The sequence below is a fragment of the Paroedura picta genome, chromosome 1 (genome assembly GCF_049243985.1).
Source record: "Paroedura picta isolate Pp20150507F chromosome 1, Ppicta_v3.0, whole genome shotgun sequence".
In the NCBI taxonomy this organism is placed as follows: Eukaryota; Metazoa; Chordata; class Lepidosauria; order Squamata; family Gekkonidae; genus Paroedura; species Paroedura picta.
In genome coordinates, this window is record NC_135369.1 from 196,550,177 (window position 1) to 196,574,692 (window position 24,516).

Genomic DNA, 24,516 nt, shown 5'->3' on the forward strand with positions numbered 1-24,516 from the left:
GGAGAAAGGTTTGGAGAAATGTTGGACTATCCTCAAAACGTCTTGCTTTTGATTTTCTGACAATGAGGGGTCTGTGGGTGAAAGATCCTGTGAGTCACCGGTATCCTGCCAAGGTGGACTTCCATCCGATAACTGTTCTTCACTTACTTCGAGGGTATATTCTTCCCCGGACTGTTCATACCATATCTTCAAATGGTTGACATGTATCTTCCGTGGTTTTCCCCTCCCAGGTAGAATCATAGAATCATAGAGTTGGAAGGGGCCATACAGACCATCTAGTCCAACCCCCTGCTCAAAGCAGGATCAGCCCTAAGCATCCTAAAACATCCAAGAAAAGTGTGTATCCAACCTTTGCTTGAAGACTGCCAGTGAGGGGGAGCTCACCACCTCCTTAGGCAGCCTATTCTATAGGTACTGTAGTTCTATAAGTATTGACGTTACTCCGTAGTTGACCGGGCCTAAGACCCGGGTGAGTTTATATGGATCTCGCCTTCTATCTCCTACAATCAACCCTAATCCTCTTCTATGTATCAACACCAGATCACTTGGCATAAATGTCTATTTTGAGCTCATTTATCATAATAGGTCTTCTGATACTTTTGAGCAGCCAACAGGTTTTTCTTGGCGTCTTCTCTTATGGATGCTAGGTGCTCCTGCAGCTCTTGCACATAAGTTGATGGTGTTTTCTTTGAACAGGGAGGTTCCTATACCCACTTTTCTCCTACTAAATCTAATACTCCTCTCGGCTGTCTCCCAAATAATAGCTCGAATGGACAATATCCGGTGGAGGCCTGACATGTTTCTCTTAAAGCAAATAAAACGGGGTCAACATATAAATCCCAAGTTGTAGGATGTCCATAGGCTAAGGCTCGTAACTTGTTTTTTAAGGTCTGGTTCATCCTTTTGGTGAGTCCATCAGTTTGGGGATGATCAATCCCTAGAGTTTGGCAGACCTTCCGCATACAGGTGGATGTAAACGGTAAACCTTGGTCAGTCAGAATTTCCTTAGGCAATCCCACCTGGGCAAAGAAACGCATTAGAGTGCAGGCTACCCCTTCACTTTTCATAGTCCTCATAGGAATAGCCTTGGGGTACCTGGTAGAATAGTCCATAACAACTAACAGATAACGAGACCCTCGGGGAGTCCTCGGCAATGGCCTGAAGAAGTCCATTACTATCCTCTCAATAGGTGTCTCCACCACCGGCAAAGGTTGCAATGGCACTCGAACCAGAGTTCAACCAGAGGTACATTGACAAGCTTCACAAGATCTACAATGGTTCAGTATCTCTTGAGCTACATTAGGCCAGAAAAAGTGCCTCAATATTCTTCTTAAAGATGCCCCGCCCAAGGGTGATCATGAGCCATCTCCAGCACTTCTTTCCTATAGCAACTAGGCACCAGCAATTGATTTATGATGACCCCCTTTTCTTTTTGGCACCTGAACCATACATCCCGTCCTTTGATTATATTGGGCCAACGGAAGCTCTTTCGAGCATCTCTTACCTCGCCTTCCTCTACCGCAACCCGGGAGCATAAATCCTTCAACAAATCGTCTTCCTCTTGTAAGGTAAGTATTTCTGAGTCATTTTGCAGGTTTTCCAACAGCTCCACCTCCGGCTCTTCTCTCGCCTCACTTATTAATATTTCTAGTTTCCACCAGACAGCTGATATCGCCAATATCTCCATTGACACATGCCAGTGCCTTCTGAAATTGGGGAGCATCTCTGCCTAACAACATTGCATAAGGTAAACACGGGACTACGGCTACTTCTAGAGTCTTCTAGCATCCCAGGTAACTAGCTTGTACTTGTATCACTGGGAACTGTTCTACGTGTCCATGGCAAAATGTAACTCCGACACATCTTAGGACGGGTCTTTGACACGGTAGCTGGTCTTCCTGTACCATTGAAATGGAGCTCCCACTGTCGACCAACGCTCCTCGATGCTGTCCTTCCAGCAACACTGGTAACAACCGGACTTGTCGGGGTCCCCACTTTTGGCTGCTGGCCCACTGAGCCCCACCCGAGCTCCCTCCTTCACAGTCTCTTGTTGCTCCACGGCCATAAAGGTTTCCAATAAGTCTGCTGCCTGGGCTAAGGTTGTGGGTTTCTGGCAGGACACCCAATGTCTCACGTGGCTGGGCAAAATCTGGAAAAATTGCTCCAAAACTACCTTCTCCATTATCAGTCTCTCTCCCTCCGTGTGGGGCAATAGCCACCTTTTCACCGCAACCCGTAACCTGTTGATAATGACCCGTGGTCTCACCCTGGCTGTGAAGGTTACTGCTCGGAACTTCTGGCGGTAAGTCTCGGGTGAAATTTCAAATCTGTCCAGGACCGCCTTTTTTAGTACATTGTAGTACGCTGATTCTTCTTTTGCCAAATCTTTCAATGCTGCCTGAGCCTTCCCCATGAGATATGGTCCAATTAAATACGGCCAAGGTTCCCCATGATGTTCTGATAGATAAGTTGAAGGACTGCAATCTGGATTTTCAGATAGTTAGGTGGATAGGGAATTGGTTAGAGAACCGCACTCAAAGAGTTGTTGTCAATGGTGTTTCATCAGACTGGAGAGAGGTGAGTAGCGGGGTACCTCAGGGTTCGGTGCTTGGCCCGGTACTTTTTAACATATTTATTAATGATCTAGATGAGGGGGTGGAGGGACTACTCATCAAGTTTGCAGATGACACCAAATAGAGACAGAGTTCAACGGGATCTGAACACAATGGAAAAATGGGCAAATGAGAACAAGATGCAATTTAATAAAGATAAGTGTAAAGTTCTGCATCTGGGTCAGAAAAATGAAAAGCATGCCTACTGGATGGGGGATACGCTTCTAGGTAGCACTGTGTGTGAACGAGACCTTGGGGTACTTGTGGATTGTAAACTAAACATGAGCAGGCAGTGTGATGCAGCGGTAAAAAAGGCAAATGCCATTTTGGGCTGTATCAACAGAGGCATCACATCAAAATCACAAGATGTCATAGTCCCATTGTATACGGCACTGGTCAGACCACACCTGGAGTACTGTGTGCAGTTCTGGAGGCCTAACTTCAAGAAGGACATCGATAAAATTGAAAAGGTACAGAGGAGAGCGACAAAGATGATCTGGGGCCAAGGGACCAAGCCCTATGAAGATAGGTTGAGGGACTTGGGAGAGGAATGGGAAGGCGAATGTAAGCCGCTTTGAGCCTCCTTCGGGTAGGGAAAAGCGGCATATAAGAACCAACTCTTCTTCTTCTTCTTCAATGTTCAGCCTGGAGAAAAGGAGGTTGAGAGGGGACATGATAGCCCTCTTTAAGTATTTGAAAGGTTGTCACTTGGAGGAGGGCAGGATGCTGTTTCTGCTGGCTGCAGAGGAGAGGACACGCAGTAATGGGTTTAAACTTCAAGTACAACGATATAGGCTAGATATCAGGAAAAAGTTTTTCACAGTCAGAGTAGTTCAGCAGTGGAATAGGCTGCCTAAGGAGGTGGTGAGCGCCCCCTCACTGGAAGTCTTCAAGCAAAGGTTGGATATACACTTTTCTTGGATGCTTTAGGATGCTTAGGGCTAATCCTGCGTTGAGCAGGGGGTTGGACTAGACGGCCTGTATGGCCCCTTCCAACTCTATGATTCTATGAATGATCTAGATGAGGGGGTGGAGGGACTACTCATCAAGTTTGCAGATGACACCAAATTGGGAGGACTGGCAATACTCCGGAAGATAGAGACAGAGTTCAACGAGATCTGAACACAATGGAAAAATGAGCAAATGAGAACAAGGTGCAATTTAATAAAGATGTGTAAAGCTCTGCATCTGGGTCAGAAAAATTAAAAGCATGCCTACTGGATGGGGGATACGCTTCTAGGTAACACTGTGTGTGAACGAGTCCTTGGGGTACTTGTGGATTGTAAACTAAACATGAGCAGGCAGTGAGAAGCAGTGGTAAAAAAGGTGAATGCCATTTTGGGCTGTATCAACAGGGGCATCACATCAACATCACAAGATGTCATAGCCCCATTGTATACGGCACTGGTCAGACGAGGAGAGTGACGAAGATGATCTGGGGCCAAGGGACCAAGCCCTATGAAGATAGGTTGAGGGACTTGGGAATGTCAGCCTGGAGAAAAGGAGGTTGAGAGGGGACATGATAGCCCTCTTTAAGTATTTGAAAGGTTGTCACTTGGAGGAGGGCAGGATGCTGTTCCCATTGGCTGCAGAGGAACGGACGCGCAGTAATGGGTTTAAACTACAAGTACAACAATATAGGCTAGATATTAGGAAAAAAATTTTCACAGTCAGAGTAGTTCAGCAGTGGAATAGGCTGCCTAAGGAGGTGGTGAGCGCCCCCTCACCGGCAGTCTTCAAGCAAAGGTTGGATACACACTTTTCTTGGATGCTTTAGGATGCTTTGGGCTAATCCTGCGTTGAGCAGGGGGTTGGACTAGATGGCCTGTATGGCCCCTTCCAACTCTATGATTCTATGATTCTATGATTCTACTGCTAGAAAAGTTCAGTATTGCTTATTCATGAGGGAAAGAGAGAGAGCAAGGGCCTATACACTCATTCAGTCTCCTCTATACATGAATGAATGGATCCCACACACTCTTTATCCCTGCCCCCTTAAAATATTTCTGGTTTGAGCACAATTGGTGTGATGAGCTGGTTGGAACACTTTTCATAGAAGGAAAGGCTGAACAGTTTGGGAGTTGTTCAGTTTAGAAAGGAAGAAAAAAGCAAAGACTAACAGAGAGCGGACAGAGGGAACTTTTCCTCTGACACCTCAAATATTAGAACTCAGATCAATTAATGCACTGAATGAGCAGCAGAAGAAATAAGGACAGGTTTAGGATTGTGCGCTTCGGACTGCTTCAATTGAAAAATCTCCAAAGCAGACTTGCTTCAGAGATTTTTCAATCAAAACAGTCTGAGGTGCGAAGGGGGAGACATAGACTCCTGTTGCTGTCCAAGGCGTGCTTCAGTACACCTCTGCGTGCCTTGGCTTGCCTCGGTTCCTGCCCACCCTGGGCCTGGAGTGACACCCTGGGACTCTCACCTGCCTGGAAGGGAGGAGAGCAAGAGCCCCACCCTCTCCTGCTCCCTGCCCAGGCTACGGCCACCACTACACACTCACCTGTTGCTGGCTGGTTCCCTAACCCCCGTCCTCTCTTTTGGGGGGAAGCGCTCTGCGCTGCCACCTCCCCCCGAGCACTGCAAAGATACTTACTGCACTGCAAAGTTACCGAGCACTGCAAAGTTACACTTACTTTGTGGTGCTCAGGGGGAGGTAGCAGTCACAGAGCACTTCCCTCTGAGTCTGGACGGGGGTTGGAGAACCAGCCAGCTCTCCTCCCTGCAGCACACTTACTTTCCAGCCAGCCACAGGGGAGTATGTGGTGGAGGCAGTAGCAGCAGGGAGCAGGTGAAGTTGTGGCTCTCAATCTCCTCCCTTGAGGGCAGGGGAGAGGCCCAGGGCATTGCTCCAGGGTGTGGAGATTTCAATGGCTTTCATAGACGCAGCCTGAGGCGGGTTCTTCCAAACCCAAAGTAGTCTGGAGTTTCCTTTCCCTGCACTTCCCTAGTCACAGGTCATTCATTTGTGAAACTAAGAACTTAATTGGTGGCCTGCTAGATAAGATTAGTGGTCAGTTCATCCCAGCATCCTGTTTCACACAGCTGTACCTTGGAGGGCCAACAAGCTCAGCCCAGAAATCAAGGCCTTCCCCTGCTCCTGTGTCCCAGAACTGGGGTTCAGAAGTCTCCTACCTGACCATGGCTGGTAGCCACTAATGGACCTATTCTACCTAAGTCTGACTATTCCCCTCTGAAGCCATCTATGTTCATGGCCATCACCACATTCACTGGCAGCAACTTCCATGGTTTAGTGGAAATCCTGAGTCCCTGACAGAAGGCAGGAACCAAATGTGATTTTAAAAAATAGTGACTTGTTGCCTACTTTCTTTTGAGTGTCACCACTACAAGGCCACTTGATGGCCACTTGCTTAGGTGGCTTTTGGAAATGACCTGGAAAGTCCATGGACACACGAATCACCAGGGCATAGCCAGGATGGCCAGTAAAACCTTCATGTTGTGAAGCAGAGGACAACTTAGCACTAGTTGCAGCGGATGTGTTGCTAGCAAGGGGGGGGGGTTGTTCTACTAGTGGGCTTCCAAAGTCTTCTGGATGACCATCGCAGGAACAAAAAGCTGGTGAAGATGAGTCTTTTGATCCAGCTGGTGCTTCTTAATGTTCTCACTGAACTGAAATGTGATTTCTACAAAGTCCCCACAGAAACAGCAACATTATATATTTAAACTCTTTTTTAAGGCTATATCTATATGGTGAACTTTTACCCCAACATCTCTGTCTCTCTCTGTCTCCGTATGTATGTATGTATGTATGTATGTATGTATGTATGTATGTATGTATGTATGTATGTATGTATGTATGTATGTATGTATTTTTTCCTGTTAAACTATTAGTTATTGTACATCTATTTCTGTGTTGATCATCATGTATGTTAAAAATGATTTATTTCTAGGCTGATCCTGCATTGAGCAGGGGTTGGGACTAGATAGCCTGTATGACCCCTTCCACCTCTAGGATTCTATGATTCCGTAACCGATTCCCCTCCAACCTGCAAAAAAGAAGAAGAAGAGTGGGTTCTTATATGCCGCTTTTCCCTACCCGAAGGAGGCTCAAAGCAGCTTACAGTCACCTTCCCTTCCTCTCCCCACAACAGACACCCTGTGGGGGTGGGTGAGGCTGAGAGAGTGCTGCACATCTAAACCTATCTGGGCTCTGACCCTCAGGAGCAATTCTTATAGTAGTATGAAGAAGGGGATTGGCAGAAGATGGGGGAAATTAGGTTTTGGGTCAGGGCCTGGGGAAGAAAGGGCTTGGGAAGGGAAGGGTGTGATACCATAGAGTTCACCCTGAGAAGCAGCCATTTTCTCCATGGGAAATGAAAAGTGTAGTCTAGAGATCAATTGCAATTCCGGAAACTTATCCAGGCCCCACCTGGAGGTTGGCGACCCTATTTGAGTTCTGCTTGCTGTTGCTAAGATCCAATCCAAAAGGTCTTTGGCTCTAAACATGTCCTGTGTTTGGCTTCTTCATAACCTCAGCTCTGGAAATGACAGGCAATAAGGAATTCAAAACTTCAATACGAAATGCAATAAAAGCAACTGTTCGGCTAATTGGCCCCTTGTGCACCCTGCAGTTACATTCCCCTTGCAATGTTTACCTAAGCTTCTTCCTGATCTTTGTCCAATGCTGCAATTAACACCTATAATGAACACAGTAACATGCTGCTGACAAATTGTGGTAATTAAAATGTTAAAGATGAGAGATAAGGAAAGACAGAGGTGAGGCTTTTTGTGAGCTCATGTCTTGCCAGGTAATCTCTCTTCCCCCCCCCCCCCGCCCCAAGTAGTGTCTCTCTTTTCCTCCTGAGTTTCTCCCAATGGATAAAGGTGTGGTTGTGATCTTGTGACTTCCAAATGGAACATGGATTCAGAACCAGTCTTGACATTATGCTTATTTTTCTTTTCTTTTTTTCTTCTTACTATTTTTCTCACATGTATTTGTTGTTCTGTAATTTCTATGTAACTTTTTTCTAGATTAATAAAAATTAATTTTAAAAAAAGAGCCTACCTTGTATTATCATGAAAAAATGGCGACTAGACAATAGGTGTCTCCAAGCACCATCCAATTGGGCTCATAGCATAATGGCTTCTTGCAATAAGTACATGAACTGAACATCTGAATCGCTCAGACATGGGCAGCATAGGAATGCTGCCTCTGCAGAAATGCATTTGTATTTGCCATCACCAGCACAAGAATAACCACATATTTGAAATAACCACATACTTAATCCCAGATCTGGTGGAAGCAGGCTAGCCTGGTGTCAGGGTCCAGCCAGCCCATGTCTGGCTCTGGGTCAGAATCACTCGCCCCTAACAAGAAGGTCCAGATGGAACCCAACAGGGCTGAGGACCAAGAGAAGGCCAGTGGGACTGATGGTGGTTTGTTGCCTGGGAGAACCTCGTAGAACTGAAGACTGAGAGTTTCTGGTTGGAAGACAAAGAGAGATGCTTCTGAGGTACAGAGCCAGTGAATGTGACCCATCACCATAAAGAGGTGTCAAGCTATTACTCATTATTTCTTTATTTCTTTATTTCTTTAGAGCCAGTTTAGTGTAGTGGTTAGGAGTGCGGACTTCTAATCTGGCATGCCGGGTTCGATTCTGCACTCCCCCACATGCAGCCAGCTGGGTGACCTTGGGCTCTCCACGGCACTGATAAAACTGTTCAGACTGAGCAGTGATATCAGGGCTCTCTCAGCCTCACCCACCCCACAGGGTGTCTGTTGTGGGGAGAGGAAAGGGAAGGCGACTGTAAGCCGCTTTGAGCCTCCTTCAGGTAGGGAAAAGTGGCATATAAGAACCAACTCTTCTTCTTCTTCTTCTTCTTCTTCTTCTTCTATTAATTAAACTCATAAACCGCCACTCTCAGACCAGCAGGCTCGTCTGGTCGCCGGCCAAGGGAGCCCCCGGCAGCCGCGCTTTTAACTGTAGTTAAAAGATAAAATACTAAAATACAATCCCTGTACAACTTATATAATAGATGGTGGCAACAGCATCTATCCCCTGACCCTCAGCACCTCGACCTTTCTGTTCCCTGTTGTGATGTTCCATTCGATGTCACCAGGTGATGTTGGCCCGGGGGGGGGGAGAGTTTCAATGAAGAGGGGGAGGACCCCATGTTATTACCCCAGTATCCATTCCGGGCCTCAACCAAACACCTGGTGGAAGAGCTCTGTCTTGCAGGCCCTGAAGAACCCAGAGAGCTCTGTCAGGGCCCTCAGCTCTTCTGGGAGCTCATTTCATCAGGTAGGGGCCAGGACCGAAAAGGCCCTGGCCCTGGTCAAGGCCAAGCACACTCCCTGGGGGCCCCAAGACCACCAGGGAATTCATACTGCAGACCTAAGATTTCTGCAGGAGGCATACGTGGATAAGTAGGTAGGACGCAGATAGGTAGGACCCAGGCCGCAAATAGCCTTAAAGGTCAAAACAAAAACCTTGAACTTGATCTGGAAGCTAACCAGCAACCAATGCCTCAGCAACGACTGGACATAGGCCCTCCAGGATGACCTAGTGTGGACCCGTGCAGCCGCATTTTGTACCAGTTGTAATTTCCCAGTGAGGGACAAGAGTAGGCCCTCGTAGAGCAAGTTACAGACATCTAACCTGGAAGTGACCATTGCATGGATCACTGTGGCCAGGTTTTCCAGGGGTGGGCAGGGCACTAGTAGCTGTACTTGGCATAGATGGAAAAACACTATCTGGCCTACCTTTGTGACCTGAGTCTCCATAGACAGAGAGGCATCAATGATCACCCACAGATTCCTGATGATGTAAGTTGCACGCCATTCAGGTCGGGGCAATGCTCTTCCTGGTCCTGTCCCCTTCTCCCCAGCCACAAGACCTATGATCCATCCAGCCACTGCTTCCAAACAACTGGCAAATGTATCTGGGGGGAGATCTGGCCTGCTGTCGTCCCCAACCTTTTTATCACTGGGGACCGGTCAATCCTTGACAATTTTACTGAGGCCGGGCGGGGGGGGGGGTAGTCTTTTGCCGAGGGAAGTCGATGCCGCCACCACCTGAGCCCCTGCTCCACTTGCTTTCTTGATGGTGCCCCTGACTTCTCCCCGCCCAGCAGCTGCGCAGTACCATGCCAAGGGGGAGCCCCAGCCATGGCTAAAGAACACAACATTCTCCTGGTTCTCTGCTTAGCCTTTGAACACAGTCAGATAGCTCAGTAAGGAGAGTTTTAGGCTGAATATGGTTCAGTTCTGGGTTTTGGCTGTCAGGCTCATTCCCTCTGATCTCTGCCATGTTCTGTGATTGACCTGAGTGACTCCATATTTGTTTGATGTGTGCTGTTTGAAGAACCTTTTATAACCCCTTTTTATAACCCTGAACTGTTTGTCACTGCTCTGCTTCATCCGCTCCCACTGTGCTGTGTTGTTACAACTGTTTCTCTGGGTGCCAGACAGGGAGAGCAGTCTGGAACCCAAGTCCAGACGGCCTGGCGAGAGCCTGGAGGAGCGCCCAGGATGGCGGGGGGATTTCTCTCCCTGGGAACGGGGGGAATTGGGCGGGAAGGAAGCATTAAAAGTGCTTGCTTTCCATGTATTGAACAGAATCGACTACAATTGTTGAAGTGATCAGAACTGCTAGCAATAAAGCTTTCTATTAATCCAGAAGCCACGTTGTTAGTCTGTCTGCCTTTGACACTGGCAAGTGTTTTCTTTGTCTGCACTGTTTTTCTCCCTCTTGTCTCTTTCTGCATGCCTAGACCTGTCCTTATTTCTTCTGCTGCCCATTTCTGAGAAAAGGCAGGCTCAGGAATAGGCTGCAGATGTCTAATCCTGTCTATTGAAGGGCACACACAGCATAACTTGATTGGAGGAAAGGGAGTTCCCCAAAAGTTCTCAGCACGAGCAAGGGTGCACGCAGCTGGCCCACTGTCTCCAACAGTCTGCATAAGGGCAGTGTTCACGTGTATGCAGCACACAGACTCAGACATGAGCTCTCATTTTGCTTGCCTGGGAGAAGTAGGGCAAGTCCTAAAAGTGAAAGGGCTTGGGGTGTGTATTGGGGAGGGGGGCTCACTGGTTTCCATTAGGATTTTGCCAAAAGGAGCAAATTGTTTCCTTAATTTTTTGTTTAAAACTTTTAGGGCTTGCCTTGACAATTTTTTTCTCAGTGATCTGTGAGTAATTTTCAGTTTATATTAATGCTAGACTTTCCCCAATTTTGCAACAAAATAAAGAGAACTGAGTTTCTACACTGATGAAGGGAGGAAAACGAAAAAGGATTTAATGGTCTGCTAAAAGGGCTACCTGACAGTAAGTACAGGTTGAAGACTATCATTTTTTCAAAAAACACACCCATCGTGCAATTGGACAACAGGGGCATTAGAACTAAACACAATATCACCCCCCCACACACACACACACACACACAAGAGGAGCTCCACAACACAATCTGTTTTTTTTCATTGATATGCAGAGCATACCCTCCAGATTCCAAGAGGAAAAATCAGAGAAAAATGAAAGGGGCAGGGTAGACACAGCATTTGAATTAAAGCCATACTGACTCAGGGAAAACTGAGAATAAGATATGTATGCAGAAAAGGCTGAAGCTGGGTTTTTTGTTTGTTTGTTTTTGATTTTGGCATTCTTGCTAGTTTTTACTGTCTATTGGCTTTATCAATTTGTGTTGAAAATAATTGTTTGTAATTTATTTTGTTACTGACTTTAGCCCTCTTTTGGCACTGGAAAGCAAGTGGGCAATATTTAAAGCATCCAAACCACAAATAAGTAGATCCAAATCTGAGGGGCTTTTTGCACGCCTTCAAAATCGCACAATGGTTGCCAATTGGAAACGCTATTGATTTGCCATAACGCACGACGTCGTAGACAATCTGCCACACACCTGAAACCAATCTGCAAAAAGCGCTTACTTGTAGCGCTTTCAGGGGAATCCCAAAAAGTGGATTCACCCTCCGGAAAGCGCTACACTCTTGCAACCAATCTGCAACACTAGCGAAAAAGACCTGTGCGTTAACATTGTTGCGGTTTCTTCAAAGTCCCTCCTCCTGAGCCTGTCCTCCAAACTTCCGGCGAAGCCATCGCCATTTTTTTTTCTCCGAGCGAGCGGGGATAAATGCACCAGCGAGTCTCTTTCTGTTTAGAGGCTTCCCTGGCTTCAGTCCTTCACCTTTAGTCACTAAGCACAAACCACAGAAAAGCCCGTTTGCTGATGTATTTTCCCATTAATTTTTACACATTCATTCAGCCGAAAATCGGGCCCGTGAGAGGGGGGGGGATTTCACTCGAGGCAGCGTGGCAACGATCATACGATCAAACGACAGCTCAAACACATTAGGCAGCTGGATGGGTCTCTCCGTTGCAACGAATCTACACAGATTCGTTACAATGGGTCTGTTTTTTTTTTAAAAAAACCTTTCTTAAAGGGAAAGGGGCTGTTTGGGAGCATGCTAACGGCTGCCCATTGGCTGCTTGACGGCCAGGGGTGGGACGAGCTTGGCAATAGCGCTTCCTTTCTAGCGATTTCTGCCGAGACCGGAAGCTGTGGGAAACGCTACAAAACGCAACTGGATTCCACTACAAAGGCAGGTATGCACAACAACGAATTCCACTATTTTAAATGGCAATTTTTCATTAAGTGACCAATTTGCAACAAAGATCCTGGTGCGTAAAGCCCCAGAGAGTTCTTCTGAAGTATTCATTTATTTAATCACCGAAAACCAAAAGATAAAGTTGGGTCAAAAATGACACTCTGGAAAAACAGATAAAGGGTAATGCATACTGCAATTCATGTTTTATTGCAGCTTACAATATCTTTAGATGGGAACAAATTTAGGTAAAATTGAATAATGAAGCAAGCGAAGGTGAGACAAATCAATAGAGATGTGGATTTGATTCGGCTCAAAGGACTGCAGGCAGCTTTGCATACGGAAAGGACAGGCTTGGCTACACCTTAGAACAGAGAAACTGCAAAGCTTTGACCAAGCACTTTGCTATGGTGACCGATTCTACCAAAAGACTCAACATGGTGCTATAAATCGTCCCCTGTTTCCAAAGGTTGTCGAAGACACAGACTGGGGTTGTCCTAGTCGCTTGCAGAGATGGGGGTAGGGTTGCCAGATCCAGGCTGGAAAACTCCTGGAGATTTGGGGATGGAGCCTGGGAAGGACCAGGACGTCACTGGGTGCAATGTCCTGGAGTCCTCCCCCCTCCAAAGCATCCATTTCTTCAAGGAGAACTGATCTCTGCCCTCTGGGGATGAGCTGTAATCCTGGGGCATTCCAGGCCCCACCTGGAGGCTGACACCCTGCCATGCCAACATCCCCTCACATAGGAGTCAACAGAAATTAGGAATCTCATCAATGCACCACTCATGTATCCTGACCACCTTTATACGATCTGAGTACTCAACATGACTTCCTAAAAAAGTATGAAAAACATGGTAAAAACGAAACATCACCCCACACCCAAACATTACCAGCAGCACCCAAATAACATTTCAGCCTCCCCCCAAATATAAAATCCACCAAGCCTGGTGAGAAAAGTCAATGAGTACAGCCATCCAGGTCAAATTTAGCAGCAGCAGATACCAAACCAACACTCCAGTCTGAGGGAGCCATAAAAAGCATCACCAAAAGCAGCACTAATTGCAGTCTCTAACTTCATCTTCCTTCAGAGGCACCCCCGAAAAGCAAATGTCCAGAAGGTAATTGAGACAATTGCCCACGTTTTATTATTTTGCTCTCTATAAGATGGAAGACAGGAAATGGTTCCCTATGCCCCACCTTATGCATTTTACCCACATTGAAAAGTATTTCAAATACCCTGAGGGCGTAATACTGAGACCTTTTTGGGATGATGGTCATAAGAGAATCTCACAGATGGTTTCAAAGTCTTGCTATACAGTGATTTGCAAATGCAAAGCGCTTTTAATATCAACACAATTTTATCCCTTTGTATATTGTTAACGTATTTCTTATTGGAGCCTTTTAAAAATTGTTACTGACACATATTATTAATCTTACGTATTTATGCCTCATTGATTTAATCCCTGTATGTAATGATTTGGCATTGTTTAGTACTATGTTTAGAGCCTCTTGTGGCGCAGAGTGGTAAGGCAGCGATATGCTGTCTGAAGCTGTCTGCCCATAAGGTTGGGAGTTCAATCCCAGCAGCCGGCTCAAGGTTGACTCAGCCTTCCATCCTTCCGAGGTCGGTAAAATGAGTACCCAGCTTGTTTGCTGGGGGGTAAACGGTAATGACTGGGGAAGGCACTGGCAAACCACCCCGTATTGAGTCTGCCATGAAAACGCTAGAGGGCGTCACCCCAAGGGTCAGACATGACTCGGTGCTTGCACAGGGGATACCTTTACCTTTACCTTTTAGTACTATGTTTAAACACTGAGGACATAATTTTATCAGTTTGTTGGAAACTGCTGGTCAAAGGACCATAAATAAATGACTTAAAAATTAAATTAAAGGTCAAGGGGGAGTCATGGTGAATGCTGAACCCCCCCCCCACACACACACACACACCACAAAAGGAAAAAAATCTTATGGGTACAGATAAAGGTGAACAGGTCATGTGATTTATTGCCAAATGCTGTTTGGGAAGTAACAGGGACTCTCTGTTATCACATCCCTGCCAATTTCCTTGTCCCTCCTCAAAACCAGCCAGCCCCAATTCCCTCCTCAAAACCTTCCAGCCCCAGACACAAAACTCTAGGATTTTGCCCAAGTCGAAAGGAGATTGAGTCTAGGGAGGGAAGCCATGAGGTGGCTGAAATGATTGCCAAGGATATGGAGCTGGAAATCAAGATCAAGATAATTCATGCCATTGTATTCCCCATTACTATGTATGAGTGGGAAAGATGGACAATGAAGAAAGCTGATAAGAAGAACTCTGTGCAGTTTTGGAGGCCTCACTTCAAAAAGGATGTGGACAAAATTGAGAAGGTTCAGAGGAGAGTGACGAGGATGATCCGGGGTCTGGGGATCAAGCCTTATGAGGAAAGGCTGAAGGGCTGGAGCCCTCTTCTTCAGCCTGGAGAAGAGGAGGTTGAAAGGGGACATGACTGCAGTCTTTAAGTATTTGAAAGGTTGACAGTTGGGGGAAGGCAGGGGGTGGTTCCAACTGGTAGCAGAGAATAGGGCCACAGTAATGGGCTTAAAACAACTAGATAACGGGGGGGGGGATATTTATTTTTTGTCTGTTTGTTTGTTGTTTGTTTGTTTATTAGATTTTTATCACGCCACTCTCCGGGACTCGTGGTGGGTTGTACAAAGCAGAAAACAAACCCCAATAAATAAATCACACCCCTCATGCTAAAAATACATAGGTAAAGGGTAAAGGTATCCCCTGTGCAAGCACCGAGTCATGTCTGACCCTTGGGGTGATGCCTTGTAGCGTTTTCATGGCAAACTCAATACGGGGTGGTTTGCCAGTGCCTTCCCCAGTCATTACCGTTTACTCCCCAGCAAGCTGGGTATACATAATACATAAAACCCCCATAAAACCCGTAACCTCCTAAAATGGTGGCATAATCCCCAAATGTTTCTCAATTCACAATCAAGCTACCACAGGTACAAGATACGCAGAATGTGGCCAGAGTAGTGTCAGGAACCAGGCAGAAGACACCCGAGTCAAGTCCTTGCAAAAGCCAGTCCCCGAGACCACAGTGCTTGTGAAATCCAAAGGGAAGCTTTATTTGAAAGACTAATACAAAAGGCATCTACAGGCAAAGTTCGATGAACATACTCCTTGGCAGAGACAAAGGATCAATAGTCCCCCATAGGGTACTTATACAGGAGACCAAATAGGGGAGGAGGGAAGAGGGGTGCACAAGGTGGGAAAATACCATGGTTCTCAAAGGGCCATCTGGTCCCTGCTTTGATCTAAAACATTACAGGTATTGAGACTTCACAGCTTCTATCAAGGTCATTGAGAGCAGGATGAGATAAGGTGTTCTGGCAGTGAGATGCTTTGGCATGTAAAGGGAGGAGAGGAACCAGCAAGCGATTTATGGCTTTATGACAACCACCCGGGAGTCTCTGGGAGAATTCAGGTGAAACTCAGGTCAGGAACCGGGGTTCATAACAAGTAGCGGCTCCAGTTGTACCTGGAGAATCCAGCCTCAATCAAAGAGCTAGCGGGAAAGCTCCATTTTGCAGACCCTGCAGAACAGAGACGGCTCCATCAGGGCCCTCAGCTTTTCCGGGAGCTCATTCTACCGGGCTGGGGCTAGGACCAAAAAGGCCCTGGCCTGGATTGAGGCCAGGCTTGCTTCTCTGGACCACAAGTAGATTCACACCTGCAGAGAATACAACCTTACAAGGGGCATAGGCATGCAGGCGGTCCCTCAGATAGGCAGGACCCAAGCCACAGATGGCCTTAAAGGTTAATACCAGAACCTTGAAACTGAACCAGGATACAACTGGAAACCAAAGCACCTGCTTCAGCTGCTTCAGGACAGGCTGGATGTGGGCCCTCCAAGATGAACCTTGACAGCTGCATTTTGTACCAGCTGCATTTTCCAGGTCAAAGGCAAGGTAGACTGAGTTACCAAAATCTAATCTGGAGGTGACTGTTACATGGATCACTGTAGCCAGACAGTCTGGAAGCAGATAAGGTGCTAGTAGTCCAGCATGGCAAAGGTGGAAAAATGTTGTGTGGGCTACCCCTGTGACCTGGGCTTCCATAAAAAGGGAGGCACCCACAATCACACCCAAATTTCTGGCCAATTTCACAGTTAAGAGTAGTTCAGTAGTTGAATTGGCTGCTGAAGGAGGTGGTGAGCTCCCCCTCACTGGCGGTCTTCAAACAGTGGCTGGACAGATCCTTCTCCTGGATGCTTGAGGCTGATACTACACTGAGCAGGGGGTGGGACTAGATGGCCTGCATGGCCCCTTCCCACTCTAGGATTCTGTGAGTCTAGTTCTGCAGTGGAATGGGCTGCCTAAGGAGGTGGGGAGCTCCCCCTCACTGGCCGTCTTCAAGCAGCGGCTGGACAGATACTTATCATGGATGTTTGAGGCTAATCCTGCACTGAGCAGGGAGTGGGGCTATGCTTGGCATGAAGTAGGTCCCAGCTTCAATCCCAGCATCTCCAGTTAAAAGTATAAATTAACAGGTAATCAGAGTTTACCGAGTCACAGAAGCAATAAATCTCCCTATAAGTATATTGCAAGGAAAAAAGGAGTAAACTCCCATTTATTCAAGTAGATCCAGTTCACATGCAGGTTGTAGTTGAAAGGAGGGAGAGAAGCCTCATCTAATGAGAATCACAAATGGCCAGCTTATCCAGCGTCATGTGTGTGGAAGTATGAGGGCTATGTTTCTACAGGAGAGAACAGGGGAGGGGCTGTGGCAAACTGGAAGAGCCTTACTTTGAGTACAGTAGGTCTTGGATTCAATTCCTGGCATCTTCTGTTAAAAGGTCCAGGCAGTAGATGATGTGAAAGATCTCAGCCTGCCTGAGACTCTAGGGAGCCACTGCCAGTCTGAGTAGATTATTCTGACCTCGATGGACCAAGGATCTGATTCAGTAGAAGACAGCTTCATATGTCACCAGTAGAGACGTCTCTCAATGGAAGGTCATGCGAAGGGACTGAGATGATAAAGTGAGAGAAAAGGGAGGAGGTCAGAGGGCAGCTTCCAGGTAAAGACCAAGAGAGGTATCCCACACAAGGAGATAATGCTAATATGGCCTTAAAGTAAGGTGACCAGATTGTGCCACTTTTGGAGGGACATCTGGGGGCACCTGGCAATGTTAAAATCTGGTCACATTACCTTAGAGTGATGTCCTGGCATGCTGAGTCGCTCACTCACTCCAACAGCTCAGGCTTGGCCAGTATTTGGATGGTTGACCACTAAGGAAGCCTGGAGCTGCTAGGCAACAGCAAACCACCTGTGAACACCTCTTGCCTTGAAAACCCTGAAGGGCCACCATAAGTCAGTTGCAACGTGATGGCTCTTTCCACCACCAGCCAGCTCGCTCATATGCCAACAAATCCACCAGCCATCAACAGATGATTCCACAGGGTGGCAAAGGGGATACGGTAGACCTGCCTTTGATGGGAACAGTAGTTTTGTCTACACTGTCCATTGACTGGATGTACAAAGAGGGAGCAGAGTCAGAAGTGCCTTTCTGCCATAGATGATGCAGTCAGGATGGGAGGTAACTGTAGGTTTTTCTTTCCTTTTATCAGGGTAGGCTGGGGTGCCCCTTCCTACTTTTATTGGCCTGCCATTTAGGTTCCCTTTCCTGCTTGTGTTCACATCCCCCCCCCCCCCCATCTCCCAAATACTCCTAAGGTGGCTGTTTTGGTGTCTTTGATAAGGACCTGCTGATTTCACACAGCTCCATTTGTTTTGTCTTTGAAGTTCTACTGAATCCAGAGGAGCAGGTGTGGGATCTGGAATATAAACCAAAACCCTATTGTTACTAGCCAGTTTTGTCAACATATTGATTTGGGTTTGCTTTCATTACTTTCAATAATTCGATCTTTTACACCAAGTTAAAGATTCATTATTGGGACGATTGGCAGAAACCTCACAGGCAGATACAAGCACATAGACCCCACCGATCTTTGTGTAGTTCATGGCTGCCAAATCTGGGGTGGGACATTCCTGGAGGTTTTGTTGGTGGAGCCTAAGGTGAAAGGGGGCTTGAGAAGGGGCAGGATCTCCATGGGGTATAATGCCATTTTCTCCAAGGGAACTGATCTGAGTCACCTGCCAACCCTAGCAGAATTGCTGGCTTCTGAGCAGGGAGAGCTCCCTGCAATGAGGGAGGGCAGGAGAGCAGCATCCCTGATCACATGGACAAAGTTCTTCATCTGCTGGGTGCAGATGACCCAGTGAGACCATACGCTCAGATCCATCTGCCTTCCCACTGTAAGTATCTTCCAGGTGCGCCCAGGTCTCCTGTTGAGCTTCCTGTGGTGGCTGGGGGAGGGAGGAGCAGGTGGCTGTTGGAAAGGCCTTCAGCAAAACAGCTCTGGTGGAAAGCTGGTTACCCAGCTGATTCACCAGCCTACTTGGGAGCATTATAGCCAGATGGAAGAGAATAGATGCTTCTCAGGGACCAGGTTTTAGTTGTGCATGCAGGGGCAGAGGTGAGAAGCACTCTCCTTTTCCTTTGACTAGAGGAGCTCCTTTAACAAATCTCCCTGTCTTGCTTCCCTAAATTTCTCCATGCAGCACTTCTAGCTGAACAAAAACGGAGCCATAAAGTGCTTTGCTAAGCTTTCTATGTGCTCATAAATAATGGAAAGGAAGACAATGAAATACGTACTGCAAAAGAACTGTGGCTGGGCTGAATATATTAATTTCGATGGGGAAATGAAAAAATATAGACAGTTCCAGTTTGTGGTTTGATAGGAAGTAGGGAAAACAGACTTGGGATTTTTATGGGAGAAGTCTATAAGAATCTATGCCTGGTTTATCTGGAGATGGCTGACACTGTTGCATTCACAAATTAAAGTCCCCGTATGTTATGAAAGGTTCTGACCTGGATGGAAAAGACGAGTCAGATCTCTCCAGGTCCCAGAAGCTAAGCAGGCAATGGAAAAGAACCTCTGTACTTCTACTGCCTTGAAAATCCTCTTGGCTTTCCATGAGTTATCTGCCTTACACATTATCACATGATACAATGCATCCTCTAAGAAAAGAAAACGGCCCTGTGCCCTATGCCAGCCACAATCACATTCTGAGGTCCACCTCAGTCACATGCCATTGGTACAGCTGATTTCTCACTCCAACCTGTGCACCTAAATGATGTGTTAAATTGCAAAGTCACAGCAAGCCACCAGATTGAATGTTTTATGCATATGCAGCAGAGCCAGGAGAAGGAGCCAGTGGTGAGCTGCTGTAGTGGTGAACGCGGCTTCTTTCGGTTCATACAACATGAGTAGGTGCTCATGTATAACTTGCAGCACAAATGCTAGACTCCTCCCCAAACCAGGATCCCTTCCATGTAACCCGCCACAATAACATGGCCATTGCCCAGCCACGTTCCCGTCAACATGCCTCCTGCTCTGCAACCAGGGTAACAGCATGGTCCCACCCAATTGTCGTTTCTTCAGGCTGACACGTGAACCACCTCACCCTTGTATAGGGCCTTGACGTTATAATCCAGGTCCAGGTGACTAGCCCAGCCCAACCATTTAAGCTGTTGGCTTAAAATGGCAAGATCTGCGGCGATGCAGATCATTGCCCCCCAGGTGTATGACCAATGCCACTGGCACCCTCGGTTCCAACCTTCACATGCCACCGATATCAAGCAGAGCTGTCCAGTGCATTCCTTGCTGCCCCATCCACTGGGCATGTATGCAAACAGGATTGCCCAAACTGAGGTCAGTGGCCCAACCAGAGCTGGGAGTGTTGCAGCCCGCCCAGTACACGTAATTGTGACCCAAGATCAAGACTGTCAGCAACACTGAAAGATGTCCTGAAACCAGTCACAGGCTAGACATGGATCTACGTTGTATACGCCGCCATCCTCCAATGCCCCACCCCAATGATTTGCTATTGTGAGGCCCCATCCTGATAGGTCTGTGTAGCTGCCCCAATCCAAAGGGAATGTGTGCTGTAACATTCTGCTGGCATGCCTAACTTACACAGGCTTGCACACATTATGGCAACAAATTGGTAGCGCGAGAGACAATGCACAAACAGCACACCAGCCATGTCAAGCCTCAGCCGCAAATAGGCCCCCATGGCCTGAAGCAGGCAAGGGGCCCCACCAGTAATCCTGGTGAAGTTTTACCACCACCCCATGTCCCTGCTAATCAGTCTTTGACCTATGCAGCATAACCCATACCTCATTGGCCACGACTTCCACAGCACTCCACGCAACAGTGGAACTATCTCCAGAGGCCCTGGCCAGAGCCAGGAAATCACTGCTGTGAAGAGCCCCATAAAAGGCCAATGTAAAAATGGCCCAGAACATAACTGCCTCATAATAAATGAAGCATACCAACCCCGATTGTGTGAGCAACTCTCGTAAAATGCTCAGCGTAACAGGACTCCTCAGGTCCCTGCATTTGGGGTCTATATGCGCCCAACCTTCTAACAGCCTGCAGGCCAGAAATGATGAACCAGGGTCCCATTGCCCCAAGACCATGCCATAAAAAGCCAGACTGGCAAGGTGAAACTTCATAGTGCTGTGTGGTAATCTTTTCTGTCGCAAATGGGTCAAATACTGTAACACCAAATCCTTGTCCAAGATACTTGTCAAAGCATTGTCCTACCCTTCTGATGAACCCCAAAAATCCCCAGAACGCTCCCTTGTAGGCCTTCCTGGTTGAGGGCATCAGTCAGCCCAACACCCCTTCAAGAATCAAGGAACTCCAAGACTCCACAGCTCATCTGGAAACTGCTCTGGAACCTCCTTTGTGTTGTGGGCCAACCTGGAAACGAGATAAAGCAGCCCACAAGAGCCCACTCCCACCATGGGGCCCTCAACCCATGCTTGAGGTGAGCCTTGAAAACTCCGCCCTGTCTCCCACATTGGAAGCAGATTGCTTCCTTTTGCTCACCCGGGAGCTCATTCCACCAGGTGGGGGCCAGGACTGAAAAGGCCCTGGGCCTGGTCGAGGCTAGGCACGCTTCCCTAGGGCCGGGAACAGAGCATAAAGCCAGAGTGTGGAAGACTTTGACCTGCTCCTAGACAATCCATGCCAGACAAAGTAGAGAATGCACCGGGCTTTGTAGACTGACAGTTTGACTCAATATATGATACCTTCATGCATGTTCCTTATGTAGATGAAAGACGGGAGAGAAACAGGGGCATTTCCTCACATCACTAAACATAGCGTTACACCAGCTGAATGGCTGGTGAGGCACTAAATTTAGTAGCACTAAATATTATCATGCCTCCCAGCCCCTCCTTTCCTTTTTGCTGTCTTGCTCTTGTCTGCCATCTTTTTGCATGTATTATCCTCCACAACTGCTGCTGGAAATTTGCATGCAATCTCTTCCACCTGTCAATCAAGTCAAGCAACCAATCCCTCTTTCTCCGTGTTTTAAAGGTTCCGCAATGCCCGCTAATTTTTTTTAAAATTCATATTTCTCCATTTAAGCACCTATGCATCTAATCAGTTCAAGGCAGAACTACCATTCATCCCTCCCACTCTAGAGCCATGGCGCCCACCCATTTCTCAAGGATAACCTCCAAGAAGTGCATCCTCCACCTCCCTCCCTCCTCCCTTTCCTGGGTAAAAGCAGGTGTCCTGAAAAGGCCCCACGCTCTGGACTCACTCACCAGTCCTTGGTGGGAAAAGGGGGGAGTGCAGGTGGGGTGCCACCCAGAAGGCGGCAGGACAAGACGAGCAGCAGGTGCAGGTGCAGAGGGGAGCGGCAGAGCCTGGGTTACTCCTGCGCATGCTCTCACTGCCCATCCCCAATGCTGGTACTTGATGGATGAGGCTCTGAGAGACAGAAGAGAGAAAGACTCAGGCTTGGTGCTCGTGCATGCATGTGGCTGGCAGAGTCTGGGGTAATGTGGGTGGGGGGATAGAGCTTGCAACGGTCAAAGCAGCTCGTGGGGTCAAGCATCTTGGAGAAAAGGAGGTTGAGAGGGGACATGATAGCCCTCTTTAAGTATTTGAAAGGTTGTCCTTTGGAGGAGGGCAGGATGCTGTTTCTGCTGGCTGCAGAGGAGAGGACACGCAGTAATGGGTTTAAACTTCAAGTACAACGATATAGGCTAGATATCAGGAAAAAGATTTTCACAGTCAGAGTAGTTCAGCAGTGGAATAGGCTGCCTAAGGAGGTGGTGAGCTCCCCCTCACTGGCAGTCTTCAAACAAAGGTTGGACACACACTTTTCTTGGATGCTTTAGGATGCTTTGGGCTAATCCTGTGTTGAGCAGGGGGTTGGACTAGATGGCCTGTATGGCCCCTTCCAACTCTATGATTCTATGATTCTATGATCTTGCTTTGCTGTTCCGAGAGACTGAGCGGCGACACGGTCTGCTCCCTTCAGCCCTCCCTCCCCTGCAGCAAGCCTTGCATCATTGCTGTCAGAACCCCCCTGGAATTTTATTTTATTTTTGGTTTCAGTTTTTGATGTTTATACCGCCCCTCTCCAAAGGTCTTGTGGCGATTGTTGTTGTTGTTGTTAAGTGCAAAGTCGTGTCCGACCCATCGCGACCCCTTGGACAATGATCCTCTAGGCCTTCCTGTCCTCTACCATTTCCAAGAGTCCATTTAAGCTCGCGCCAACTGCTTCAGGGACTCCATCCAGCCACCTCATTCTCTGTCGTCCCCTTCTTCTTTTGCCCTCAGTCGCTCCCAGCATTAGGCTCTTCTCCAGGGAGTCTTTCCTTCCTATGAGGTGGCCAAATTATTTGAGTTTCATCTTTAGGATCTGGCCTTCTAAGGAGCAGTCAGGGCTGATCTCCTCTAGGACTGACCGGTTTGTTCGCCTTGCAGTCCAAGGGACTCGCAAGAGTCTTCTCCAGCACCAGAGTTCAAAAACCTCAATTCTTTGACGCTCGGCCTTCCTTATGGTCCAATTTTCACAGCCATACATTGCAACTGGGAAGACCATAGCCTTGACTAAACACACTTTCGTTGGCAGGGTGATGTGGAGGTTGACAACATAACACAAATACAGTAAAATATCATAAAAGCCCATAAAAAACACCCCTTATAGACATTTAAGCAGATGGTGATCAATTGCAAAGAGAATTCAAATCTCCTAATCTCTCTCCCATTTCTGCTATATATATTGCTTGTCCTGTGATGTTCTCCATGTGCCTAGCTTTCTCACAACAATTCCTCACCTACCTTTTTCCACCCACCTCTCCCCCATGGTCTCTTAGCCCCCTTTGTAGTTAGGGTATCTAGAATGTTCCGCCTTCCTTTGAAAGGCATTTTGTCCCTTTCCCAAGGGAGGGGGGAAGATGTGTGCCTCTGTTCTACATACCTGACCCAGGGGCCAAAAGCCTCAGTTCTGTCTATGCATTTGTCCTGGATGCCTTTTATTATTATTACTAGTAATCAAGCCCATTGCAGTTCTAAATGCAATGGGCGCTAGCAGTGAGTGTGGGTTGGGGGGTGCTGGCAGGGGCCCGTGGATGCGGACGTGCAGCCATAAATGACTAAACTAATTATCTAGTAGCAGGCATAACTGAATCATTCAAAGGGGTAATTAGCAGTTGGCAAGCAAATGTTATTAAGTGCTTGCAGTTTGTCAGAAGTCTTCTGATTGTTTGGTAGTGGAGCAGCACTCAGGGTCTACTACCTGGCAAATAACTTCCTTGTTTGAACTTGTGCTCTGTCAGGCTCCTCTCAAGGCTTGATGTGGGTAAGACAGCGTTATTTATTCAATCCAAGTAATCCTTGTCCTGTCTTCCAACTTTAAAAAAACGAACAGCATCTAGTTTTTATCTTGAAGGCTTCTGAATCAATAATGCAGCTTGTTGTGCGGCGTGCTGCCCAATTAGGCAGAAAGAGGCGAGGGAGCTTACCGTCCAGAGGGGCCATTTTTGAGGATGGGGTGCAGCTACGCGGCGCCATTCTGCTTGCATTGGCAAGCAGGGTGTGGGCTCCCGTGGTGGCTGGTCATTGGGGCTCAGTGTTTTGGCGACGAAGTTGGGCCGACTGGTCAACGGGGCGAACTGAGATTGGGCGGCGGCTCTTCGCCGCGTTCGCCGCTCCGGCAGCCAGAAGGCCGGCGGCCCCCGCCCCCCAGGCTCTCTGAAGCCCTGCCCGGCCGCCCCCCCACCCCACCCGATGCTCTCTAAAGCCCTCTCCTGGCTGCTGGAGCGGCTGCGCAGCGTCTACGACGCTGCGAAGCCGCTCCAGCAGCCAGGAGAGGGCCGGCCGCCCCCCCACCCCACCCCACCCCACCCCACCCCACCCGATGCTCTCTGAAGCCCTCCGCTCCAGCAGCCAGGAGAG

General features: G+C 47.7%; 1 long non-coding RNA gene across 2 annotated transcripts in view; it reads right to left on the minus strand.

Annotated features, from left to right (window-relative positions):
- LOC143822508 (uncharacterized) overlaps positions 1-24,276 on the minus strand; it is a 108,188-nt gene extending 83,912 nt beyond the window's left edge. Inside the window, exons 1-3 of one of the 2 annotated variants that reach the window (XR_013226185.1) lie at positions 24,084-24,276; positions 21,873-22,038; positions 16,993-17,213 (exon numbers count right to left, since the gene is read on the minus strand). This is a non-coding gene — a long non-coding RNA (uncharacterized LOC143822508). Of the gene's footprint in view, positions 1-16,133; positions 17,214-21,872; positions 22,039-24,083 lie in introns of those variants that run through there. The other variant, XR_013226180.1, reaches the window with a different exon arrangement.
- Between the last annotated feature and the right edge of the window lie 240 nt (positions 24,277-24,516).